Source organism: Triticum aestivum, chromosome 6A (assembly GCF_018294505.1).
Source record: "Triticum aestivum cultivar Chinese Spring chromosome 6A, IWGSC CS RefSeq v2.1, whole genome shotgun sequence".
Classification (NCBI taxonomy): domain Eukaryota; kingdom Viridiplantae; phylum Streptophyta; class Magnoliopsida; order Poales; family Poaceae; genus Triticum; species Triticum aestivum.
This window is the reverse complement of record NC_057809.1, coordinates 385263359-385274642: the sequence shown is the minus strand read 5'-3', so window position 1 is coordinate 385274642 and position 11284 is coordinate 385263359. Positions and strand designations below refer to the sequence as shown.

The following is an 11284-nucleotide window of genomic DNA, read 5'->3' as shown; positions in this document are numbered from 1 at the left end:
AACGAATCAAGATGCATTTGTATGAGTAGTTTATCTTCTGGGAGAAAAGGATGAACGAGGGAAGGCCTTATCTGCAAATGTGGAGAGGAGTGCGGGTCAATTGTCATAGTTTCCTTCCTATCCGTCAGATATAGATCAGACGGCCTATATTGCAGGATGACAGGCACACCATCATCACTAACTCTTCTTTTTATAAGAGTAGAGATAATAATAACTAGCAAGAGGCCCATGCGTTGCATGGAACATCAAGATGCATTTATACGAGCTGTTTATCTCGTGGGAGACGAAGATGAATGAGGGAAGTCCTTATCTACAAATGTGGAGAGGGGTGCGGGTATCTTTTTGCAAAATTGTCATAGTTTGCTTTCTATCCGTCAGATATAGATCGGACGATCCATATTGCAGGATGGAAGGCACACCATCATCACCAACTCAGTTTTATAAGAGTAGAGACTAGCAAGATGCCCGTGCATTGCACGGAACATCAAGATGCATTTTTTTACGAAACACCTGTTGTGATTGACCCATACAGGAGTAATCCCATGTGTAAAAACTAATCTATATCCATCTATCTATCTATCTATCTATCTATCTATCTTCTATACCTATACTAATTACAAACTCCATAAAAATTACCACGTTAATTAGTAATTAAGAACTGTACATCTGGTAGGACCGAGTTATTACGGTGGTGTAGATTAATCCGAGTACAACACAAAGCCAAAAAAGGGCATGTGAAATTTGGCCTCAGAGTTTGACACAAATTGCGCACTATGCGACGGGCAAGTGAAAAAAATGATTTGTTTTGTTTACCATCCGTGCTAATCTTCCTCTTCTCTCACTGTATGTTTGGTTCGGGAGAAATAAGATAGGAAAGTTGAGGGGTGACAAGATTAAAAGTGCATTGTTTAATTAGGGGAAATGAGAGTTTTGGGAAAGGGAAGGGGAGTTGAGGAAGCCAATTCCTATCTATTTCTTTTTAGGGGTATCCTGTTAATTCATGAGCAGAGTTTATTCCACATTAATTTTCACCATATGCCAAACAAAAAAATGAGAGTAAATATCTATTTTTTTATGACTAATCCCTTCATAAAAACCTTTGTGCAAACTCCAATTCCCCTGCCTAACTATTTACCAAACAGGCTGTCAGGCCCATTCTTTATCCCATCTGCTTGCAGCGACCCTAAAAATGTCCCCTAGCAGCAGACATCGTACGCCTCCGCCGCCAGCCCGCAATGGAGTCCCGGCCGCCGGCTCCCCGACGCTCTTCGCCTCCCCGAAAGGCCGTATCTCACCACCGTCACGTACTCGCCGGCTCTTCGCACCTCCGAGGTCTCAGCTCTCCCAAAGATCCTCTCCAACTCGGAGTTCCTCGCGTAGGGAACCGGCTCACACTGGCGTGCGGAGGCGAGGCATGCCGCCGCTCCTCCGACCAGCCAACCATAGCGGCGTGGCTCCTCTGACAAGCGGAGGGGCTCTCCTCTCCCACTGGCCGACCTCGACTTCGACTCCTACAGCTGCACTTCGACTTCAGGTCACACTAGCCAGCATTCTCCGTCGCCAAATCTTAACCACACCGAGTTCCACCGACATCATCGTGAATCTCCAATCAGATAAGTCAGCCTTCATGTGTATCGCCCTTTATATCTCCACTTTGTTCCTCTTTGTTTTGATATATATCTCCACTCTGTTCTGATTGTCAGGAAGAAGGTGGATTGGTGGCCGTTTCCAGTATGTACATGGGACGACAACGGCTGTTCCTTGGTTGAAGGATGCAATGCAGCTCGCTGAATTCCAAGTTGTACTATTTTGGGTCTGCCTAGATACCCAAACAGGGGAGATAAAAGCTGCAAGTTGGGAAGAAAAGCCAGGGATGATTCTCAGTGGTACTCTTTACTTGGTATTTGATGATTACTCTTTACTTGGTATAAGGTTCTTGATGGTTTTAATAGTCTGACCCTACTGTAGAAAGCACTTCACATACATGCCTCGATGTGTTCGAGATGCATTGCAGTGTGTATTCATAGGTGGCCACGAAGGGCGACTAAAAGTAATTCTGGGGATCGAAATCAGATCGAGATGCATCTGTCTGAATATAAAATATAAGGCAAAATTCAATGTGTGCCCCAGCATTGGCCCTGATCTCTCTATCTTCTTAGCCCTCCCAGTGCCCAGCCACTTTCAGTGGTTCTCAACTAATTTCTCCTCTTTACCAATCGAATACGTTCATCTAATTCATGTTTTAGAACAAAAAGAGGGGCCATGCAGATTACTTCTTTACATCGGCTCAAGTCTTATTACTGGAAATTGATCTTTCTTCTCAATTGATTTATCTAATGTGGTTGTAGGACTTGCAGCCAATATAAAGAGAAGGAGATTTTTCTTCCAAATGCTATAGTTACACTTCACATCATTGGGATCGTGGATGTTGATACCAATTGGATGTGCTCCCGTGTTGTCCCAAGTGAAGCAATTTCTCGCTGATGCGTCAGGCAAATAATTTTTTCCCCAAAAGGCAAAGATACATAGCTAGCAGTTTATCTGCGGATGACTCTTGCTTTGTTGATTGTTGTGCTTAATCAATATCCATACAGGTAACTCGCATGCCACCATGATCCAGTATGATATTTGTTCAAATGTATAACATACATATCTATGTTTTCTTTCTATGCTTGCACATCTCCGAAGTCTAGACCAGAATGCTGCTGTTAATTATGTTGGCTATGCATGCATGTAATGTGTGTTGTACAACTATTTAGTAAAGCGTTCACTATATTCTTTGCACATGCCATTTCCAACCTCTTCGAAAGCATATATGCCAACCTGCTACTAATCCATACGTTTTATATACTTTTTTGAGGAATCACCGGGGGGAGAGGATCCCCACCTGTATGTATATTACTCAAAGGCCAGCAAGGGCCAAAACAAGATTACAGGGTCATGGCGAGCCATGAGGTAAGGAATAGCAGCCAGGAGTTGGCCGCTGCCTTGTCAGTCGGGTTGCGGAATCTGTTCAGGCAGACCTCAAAATCGTTACAGATGTTCCTACCAGTGACTAGGGGAGAGTGAACTTCATTTCGGAAGACAACAACGTTTCTAGAGTCCCAATTTTCCACAAGATCATAAGAAGAACTTCAGGCCACACACGACCATCCAGGGCGTCAGGAGTTTGGAGCAGCCAAAGGTCTTGAAACCTCGTGGTGGGGTTTAATCCCAACCTTTCCCAAGTCCGAGTTGCATGCGGACAGCCGAGGAACAGGTGGTAGGTATCCTCGGAGGGGCCGCCACATCGTGGACATACGGCGTCGGGGGAGATCTTTTTGTGGAACAGGTTGCACCTGGTGTTGAGACGCCCTCTGAACAGCAGCCAGGCGAAGATTTTGAGCTTGTGGGGGACCCTAGATCTCCAAATCAGAGGGGCATGATCATCGTCGACCTCTTCGTGGAGCAGAAGTCCATAGGCTTTCTTGGAGGAGAAGCCCGTGCCATGGATCAGAAACCATTCATCCAGAGCATCGGCCAGCTGGAAGTCCTGCAACAACAAAGAGAGAGCAGCAAGCTCGCGCGTGGCGGCCGTGGTTAGCCTGTTCACCAGGTTTGCCTGCACCCCATACTGCATGATGTGCACCACAGGGATGTGGGTATTTGTGGAGTGAGAGTAGAGGCTTGGGAAGGTAGTTGCGAGTGGGGTGGCCTGAAGCCAGGAGTCAAGCCAGAAAAAAGTCTTTTGACCGTTGTTTGTGAGCACAAATGTGATGGATAGCAGTTTGGGAAACTGTGATTGTATGATTTTTGTTAGAAAGGAGGGGTTTGAACATGTGGCTACATGAGGTAGGCTACAAAGGTGCTGTTTTTCTAGCCAGGAGATCCAAGGTATCGGGGTGGAACTGTTGTTGTGGTGAAGGTATTTAAAAGCAAACTTCATAAGCAGACAATCATTCTGGAAAGCAAGATTTTTGATGCCTAGACCACCGAATACTTTAGGTTTGCAAATGTTTTTCCAAGCAATTAAACATCTGGAGCCGGTGCACATTTCCTCTACAGCCCAGAAGAAGGCTCTACGAATGGAGTCTAACAATTTAATAACTTTTTTTGGCAGCTTCAAGACGGACATAAAGTACGTAGCCAGGGAGTCAAGGACCGAGGAAATGAGAACGAGGCGACCTACACGGTTAAGCAGTTTTGCACACCAGCCAGGTAGAACACTTCTGCAGGAAGAGATGATTGGCTGAAAGGCCAAGGGTGGTAGTTTGTGCGATGAGAGAGGAAGACCTAGGTATGTTTGAGGAAAGCTGGCGGTCGCACATCCCAGAGATTGGGCGATTAGATCAGAGACGGTGGGGTCGACATTCATAGGTACAAGCGTTGTCTTGGAAAAATTGATGCATAGGCCCGTTGCCGAAGCGAAGTCATCGAGGATTTTCTTAAGAGCTTGTGCGGCCGCAACTGAGGCGTGGGCAATGATTAGCGTGTCATCTGCGTACTGAAGCACGGTCGGGGGAAGGTCCGGGTAGACAGGATGATGAAGGACACTTTCGTCAGTAGCGGCTGATTTTAGGATCATCTGCTGGAGAACGTCAGCTACTATGATGAAAAGGTAGGGTGAGATGGGGTCACCTTGCCGCAGGCCATTCCTGCATTGTATCCAGCTACCAGGGATACCGTTTAGAGAGATAGCAGTTTTTCCGGAGGTTAGTAGGTCGTCAACCCAATTACAGAAGCGGGTTGGGAAGCCACGGTGTCGAAGAATTTTAATTAAGGAGGTCCAGGAGATTGAGTCAAAAGCCTTTCTGAAGTCAAGTTTAAGGACCATGGTGTCAGCTTTGCATTTGTGGCAGCAATTCAACGAGTCGGCTGCGTAGATGAAGTTTTCGGCGATACATCGACCAGTAATGAAGCATGTTTGGTCACCGTGAACAAGCATGGGGATGTAAGTTTTTAGCCGGTTGGTGAGAAGCTTGGCAATCCCTTTGATAGGGCAGTTTTGCAGGGCAATGGGTCTAAAGGCGCGGCACCCTCTTTTTTAGGGAGTAAGATGACAACGGAGCGATTAAAACATTCGGTTTGGGAGGAGTATGCGAACTCGTGGAAGAAGGGGATGATGAGGTGTTTAATATTTGGCCAGAAAGAGCGGTAGAAACTGGGACCGAAGCCGTCCGGTCCAAGGCTTGCATTACGGTTCATGTGCAAGAAAGCTAGCTTGATCTCGTCATCAAAAAAGGGGCCTTGAGATGCCTCAGTTGTGGGATTTGGGTGGGATAGATATCTTGTAAGTTGAAATTCCAGTGAGTAGCGGCCGGAGTGCCAAGTAGCTCTTGGTAGTAATCTTTTAGGATTTTGGCTTTCTGGTCATGGGAGAAGAAGTCGCATCCAAGGTGCCGCAGGACGGGGATTTGGTTTTTCCGAAAGCGTTGAGAGGTTGAGACATGGAAGAATTTTGTGTTTTCGTCACCCTAGATGGCGCGTTTGATTTTGGATCGTTGTCGAAGAGCAAGCATACAATCGCGGGTGGCTCTTTGCAGCGTGGCTTTAACAACTACATGTAATTGAAGTTCGGAGGGGGTGAGAGGCCTCGATTCTTCTTTCAAGTTGAGCAGAGTAATAACGCGTTTGCAGCGCAGTTCTCTGGTATGGGCAGGCAGCAAGGTTTTGGTCCATTGCTTGAGGCGGGACCGGCAGGTTTGAAGGGTGCTGGCCAAACGAACTGAGGGGGAGAGGTGGGTCGGGGCAGGGTGTTGGCAGATTTGGGCGATCAGGCGTTTGCAGGCCGGATTATAGGCCCAGCATTGTTCGAACCGAAAAAGGCGGGAACAAGGTACCGACATAGAGATTGAGATGATTAGTGGCACATGATCGGAGATGGCGCGAGTGAGCGAAGTTAAGGAGGCGTTGGGGAAGGCATGATTCCAAGCTAAATTAAAGAAGGCGCGGTCGAGTCGTTCGAGGACAGGGGCTTCTCTATTGTTGGACCAAGTAAACTGCCGATCCAGTAGAGGCAGCTCGAGGAGAGCTAGTTCATCAAGCAGTGTCATTGAAAATGCGGGATTCTCATTGGTGAAAGTTGTCATTGTTTTTCTCGTGGGGGAAGCGGATCAGATTGAAATCGCCTACAACTAGCCACGGGGTGTTCTCAGGGGGAGCTATGGCTTTTAACTCAGCGAGGAAGATAGGTTTTTCCGATCTGTTTGTCGGGCCATAAACGTTAGTAACGCAAAAGGGGGAAGGGAGTGTGAGAGATGTGAAGGTGAGAGTGGAGCAGAAACCATGGTTCGAGTGGTTTGTGATGTGAAGGGAGCTGGTGTTGGCAGCAGAGAGCAAGCACCCAGCGGTGCCCGTAGCAGGTGAAGTGGCATAGAAATCGAGGAAGATTGGCAGGAAGGACCTGACTTTTGGGACAGAGGGCGTGGCAAGCTTAGTTTCCTGGAGTAACAACAGATTAGATTTGATAGAGAGAAGTTCAGATAGAACATCATTGCATTTGTCCGCATCACCCAGGCCCCTAACATTCCAGGAGCAGAGATACATAATCGTTGCAGGCATATTAAAAACTAACACAGACACCAGGAGTCACTAAACCGACGGACACGCTTACAGACACAGAGATAACAGACGCAGATAAGTAGTAGCATTAACGACCTGATAAACTAGGACCAAACGGACACATGGCAGCCACCAGCGGCACCAGAAAGATGCTAAACATGGGATCACTTGGCAGCACCACCAACAGACTTGGCGACGAGGTCGATCTCGTCAGCAGAGGAGCCACACTCCTTGGCCACAGCAGCATGCGCCAGTGGCGAGCCAGGCTCAGAGTCGTCATCAGCGAGACGAGCGGAGCGAACTGCATCGTCAGGCGTTTGGCCTTGGCCCGGGAAGCCTTGTCAGCCATGGACTCCTTAGCGTGCGGCTCAGCCAAGGCGAGACGGGCACTGCGCCGGACATGCAGCATGTCCTTGGCGCGCTTGGCTTTGCCGCGCCTCTTCTTAGCCACCGCCTCATGAACCGCAGGAGCGGGTTCGGGGAGGAGAGACACGGCGACGTTCTCCGGCGCCGACGCGATGCCGGAGCGGGGGCGGCGCGAGTAGGTGCGCAGCGTAGGAGAGGTAGAAGGCGCTCCTGGAGGAGGAGAGGCAACCAGGGGAGAGGCCAATTGCGGAGCATGCTGTTCGGCAAGGGCCTCAAAAGCGGCGGTGATGGAGGTGAACGGCACAGAAGACACCGGACAGGATGGGGAGGAAGCAATGAGCATCTCAGCATTCTGGACAGGCTCCAGAGGCGTTGGCACAGGTACTGGAGGGGAGGTGGTGTGTAGGTGGTGCAGGATGGAGTTGAGGACCACAGGTGGGGCTATGCCAACACGGGCCAGTGGGATATCATCATCAGAGGAGGAGATCGCGAGGTCAAGGAACTGGTCGGCAGCTAGGGCAGCATTTCTGGAAGGGGAGGATGGAGGTCCCTGTGGAACTCAGGTGACACGACCACCGGCCCAAAGGCGGCCATGGCAGCCTCAGCGCGCTCCAAGCCAAGCTGCTGGGTATATCAGGATTACTACGTACCAAGTCAGTTTGATAGAACTGATTTGTGAACCTAGATTAGTTGCAGAGCCATACCTAATTTTCAAAAGACTTTAGGGCTTTAATAGACAGTGGGGCCTTTTCCCTCTAATCAATGTAGAAGTATTTGGTCTTGCCTCAAAAAAGGTTACATTGCCGTAGATTATATGTGAAAATTTAGTTAGCTTATTTGTGTATAAATTATCAAGAATAAAACTATGTTATAATCTGAAAAGGAAATGTATGGAGACAAGTAGAAAGTAATGTGGATTCGAACTACCTCGGTTATATATTAAGACTATTACATCATTGACCTTGCCGCGAACTCTGCATATTCTCGACTCTAGGTCCACAAAGTTCATGTATGCCATACCTCTAAAAGTAATGTTAGTGTTATGATTCATTATTAAAGCTTCTCTTCTATTCAGATTGAATCTGAGAAGCCTAACAGCGAGAAAATTCCTCTCTGTTGCTTCAGTTATATGGCTCGAGCTGGCCAAACCTGAAAACTTCAGTGAAGAGTGAAAGTACATCTAAAGTACTTTCTGTTACCTACAATCCTATTACTTGATTTTTATGCTACTGTGCGTATGGGTGAATCTGCAAGATGATGCAAAAATTTGCTTGCAGATAACATGTGTGTACTGTATGTGTACAGATATGCATGTTGTATGTTTATATCAATTTTGCAACATTGATATTTGTTCAGATGGTTCTAAATAGTGCTTTAGTGAAGATTAAGAGTGCATCCACATTACTTTTTGTTGCCTACCCTATTACATGATTTTTTTGCTAACTGTGTGTATGGGTAAATCTGCAAGATGATGCAAAAAATTGCTTGCAGATAGTCTGTATGTGTACAGGAATGCATGTTGTATGTTTGTATTAGTTTCGCAATATTAATATTTCTTCAGATGCTTCTAAGCAGTGCTCTAGCAGAACATTGCTCCCCTTTCCTTACTGTTGTTGCTAAATATTTGTTTTTTGTGGCATATGAGGACTGAACAGTATCAGGCCATCGACCTCACCCTGGGAGTCCACTTCTTCAGTCACGACATCCACCTTGACAAATTATCTGGAGGTAATCGATTTGGTTCCCTCCATTGGATGAAGATGCCCTATTTTTTGTTGTTTAGTTGCATGTGGTTCATGCAAACTTCCTGAAGCATTTTATTGAAATTGGATAGAACTGAGAAAATCTATGTATACGTACAATTTTGTTTCCTTTTTCTAGCAGTTGAGTTCCAGAGACGAATGGGGATTGGGGAGGTGAACTTTGAGCTGGAGCTCTCTATGTGTTCTTGCAATCACAACGCCGGGGGATTATAAGACAACATACAGTTTGTTCATTTTCTTTTAGAGGTATGTGAACATTGATTCATATGATTAGTCAGTACTTAAGAACAGGGATACCCACACTTTACATGATAATCCAAAAGGTTCAGATTTTTAACTAAAGATGTTAAGCTATGAGGAGAACCTTATTGGCTCAGCCATCATATTTTGTTTTAGGTAGGTAATCATTAGTTCATATTGCTGAGCAGGCAAAGCCATGGTGTACGAATGGCTCAAGCTATTCTGATATTTGATATAGATTTAAATGACCAGGAGAGCCTAAAAATAGTACTGTGGGGAAATGCAGGGAAGACCTAATATGTTCTCATTTGAGAAAAATAAAACCCCCTACTTTCCAACTGTTGATTTCATTTGTACATGTAAAAGAAACTATATTAGACAAATATATGATTGATCAGGTTCAATGAAGGTTAGCTTAAATACCATGTATTTTTCTGCACAAAAAATACTTCCTATTGTATGCCATCCTCTTTACATTTGTTAGTCTATAGTCAAGTACAAAAATAAAATTAGTTCAGTAATGCCTTTGCTCCATACGAGCAAACAGTTGTTGTTAATAAAAGGAAAACAGACTATTGATTTCATTAGTTTGCCGGAAAATCACTGTATTTTAACACTTATGCAAAACGAACTTTAAATCACGAGAAATGTTGATTTTTTAATAAAAGATCTTGAGGGTGAGAGAATTTTCAGTAAATTCAGAGGAATAGCTAAAGTACCATATATAGAGGGTGACACATGTGGTAATTAACATAACATGGATCTTACCTTAATTTTCTTATTCAAGGAGTACAATTTGTGCAGGAAAGTCATTCATTGTAAAGAAATGAGTGCTATCATTTGTCATACCATGGAAGTTCCTTTTGAAGTTTTCTTACTGTAAAGATTTTTCTTCAACATTTATGAGCTGGCTAGCAAAATTATGTAACTGCAATTCACATCAGGTATAAGGCGACACATAGGGCCGTCATCTAGGTGCATACATCTTTGTCTTCTAGGCGTTTTTTTCCTGTTACTATAGATATGTTCCGAGCAATGTAAGGTTTCTTTTTGTAAAGTTCATTGTGCTTAGGGTACAATATTTGCAGTACAATTTCTACTAGAAACAATCATTCTGTATGCCTTTTCTTTCCCTATTTTTCGTACAGCTAACTGATGGATCGACTAACCACAAACTTAGCATGTGGTATGCAACATGCTTAGTACAGCGCCTTCTAACCATGCAATAGCAGTTCCCACTCCATGCTACTGTTATGTACACAGACGGGAAGTTTGTTTGAGAAAGAGGAGTATGTTTCTATTTCCTATGTGGAACTAACAATTCACTCCTCTAGCTTACTACTTTATCGTTTTGCACAAAAGCTTTTATAACCATGATGCTGATAAATATGTGATAGGTACTTTATGTGCTACCACATTAGTAGGGTGATTTCAATAAGAGTACCAGAATTTATACTCTTCTGCATTAAGCTAATATTCAGTAACGGAGTTCTATTTTTTTTTACAAACCAGTTCATTCGTCGCGAGGAAAAAATCTACTTGCTGCCTGAGAACCAAAGCCACAACAAATCAAGTTACTTGGTCGGAAGAAATTGTCAAGGGCTGCAGCTTACACATGATTGGGAGTGGCGATCTTAGTCTATCTCACCTGAGTTACATGTCATAAAAAAAGTAGTATAGATGTAGAACAACCTACAGTATAATGGTACGTCTCAACTATCTGTCATATGTCTTACTAACATACCTTTTTTTGAACCGGTCTTATTATTATACTTTTTTTGAAGCGGTCTTACTATTATACTTTGTAGTGCTTATAATTAACGAGTGATAGATTCTGAGGTGTACTACTGTTGATGTGACCAAGGATGTCCAGTTTTACTTGATATTGAGTACTGCAACTACAAAGCTTCTTCAACATCCATTCGCTTATTTCATTTTTGTGGAATTAAATTATAGTAAAAAACTATTCTTTGATATAAAATATTATTGAAGACATAAGTCATGGAAAAAATTCATACTAATGTATATTGTGTTAGATGTGTCTATTCGCGTACATATCATTAGAAAAAATTTAGATCAACCTTATACCGGTTAGCTGCAACCAACTAAAGTGTGTATTTAAACTTTAGTTATCTCTGACTAATAATTAGCAAATGTTGTGTTGATTTGCTAGGTCAAAATAGAACTTCAAACAACATTTAGTTTATAAAGTATTACTACCTCCGTAAACTAATATAAGAGCGTTTAGAATACTAAAGTAGTAATCTAAACACTCTTATATTAGTTTACAGAGGGAGTACTAATATATACATAAAAATAGTGGCCCAAGTTGTACCTTCAGCACTAAATCCATATCCAAACTAAAACAAAATGTG

The 11284-nt window shown here is 44.1% G+C and overlaps 1 long non-coding RNA gene across 4 annotated transcripts; it reads left to right on the top strand.

Annotated features, from left to right (window-relative positions):
• The first annotated feature begins 1160 nt into the window (after nucleotides 1-1160).
• Nucleotides 1161-10792, top strand: LOC123127600 (uncharacterized). 4 transcript variants are annotated; one of them, XR_006462655.1, is made up of 5 exons: nucleotides 1161-1900; nucleotides 2349-2594; nucleotides 8552-8634; nucleotides 8788-8915; nucleotides 10422-10792. It is a non-coding gene; the product is annotated as an uncharacterized lncRNA (long non-coding RNA). The 4 variants fall into 4 exon arrangements; XR_006462652.1 differs by having other exon boundaries at nucleotides 1163-1886; nucleotides 8791-8915; XR_006462654.1 differs by having other exon boundaries at nucleotides 1163-1900; nucleotides 8562-8634; nucleotides 8791-8915.
• Nucleotides 10793-11284: the final 492 nt, after the last annotated feature.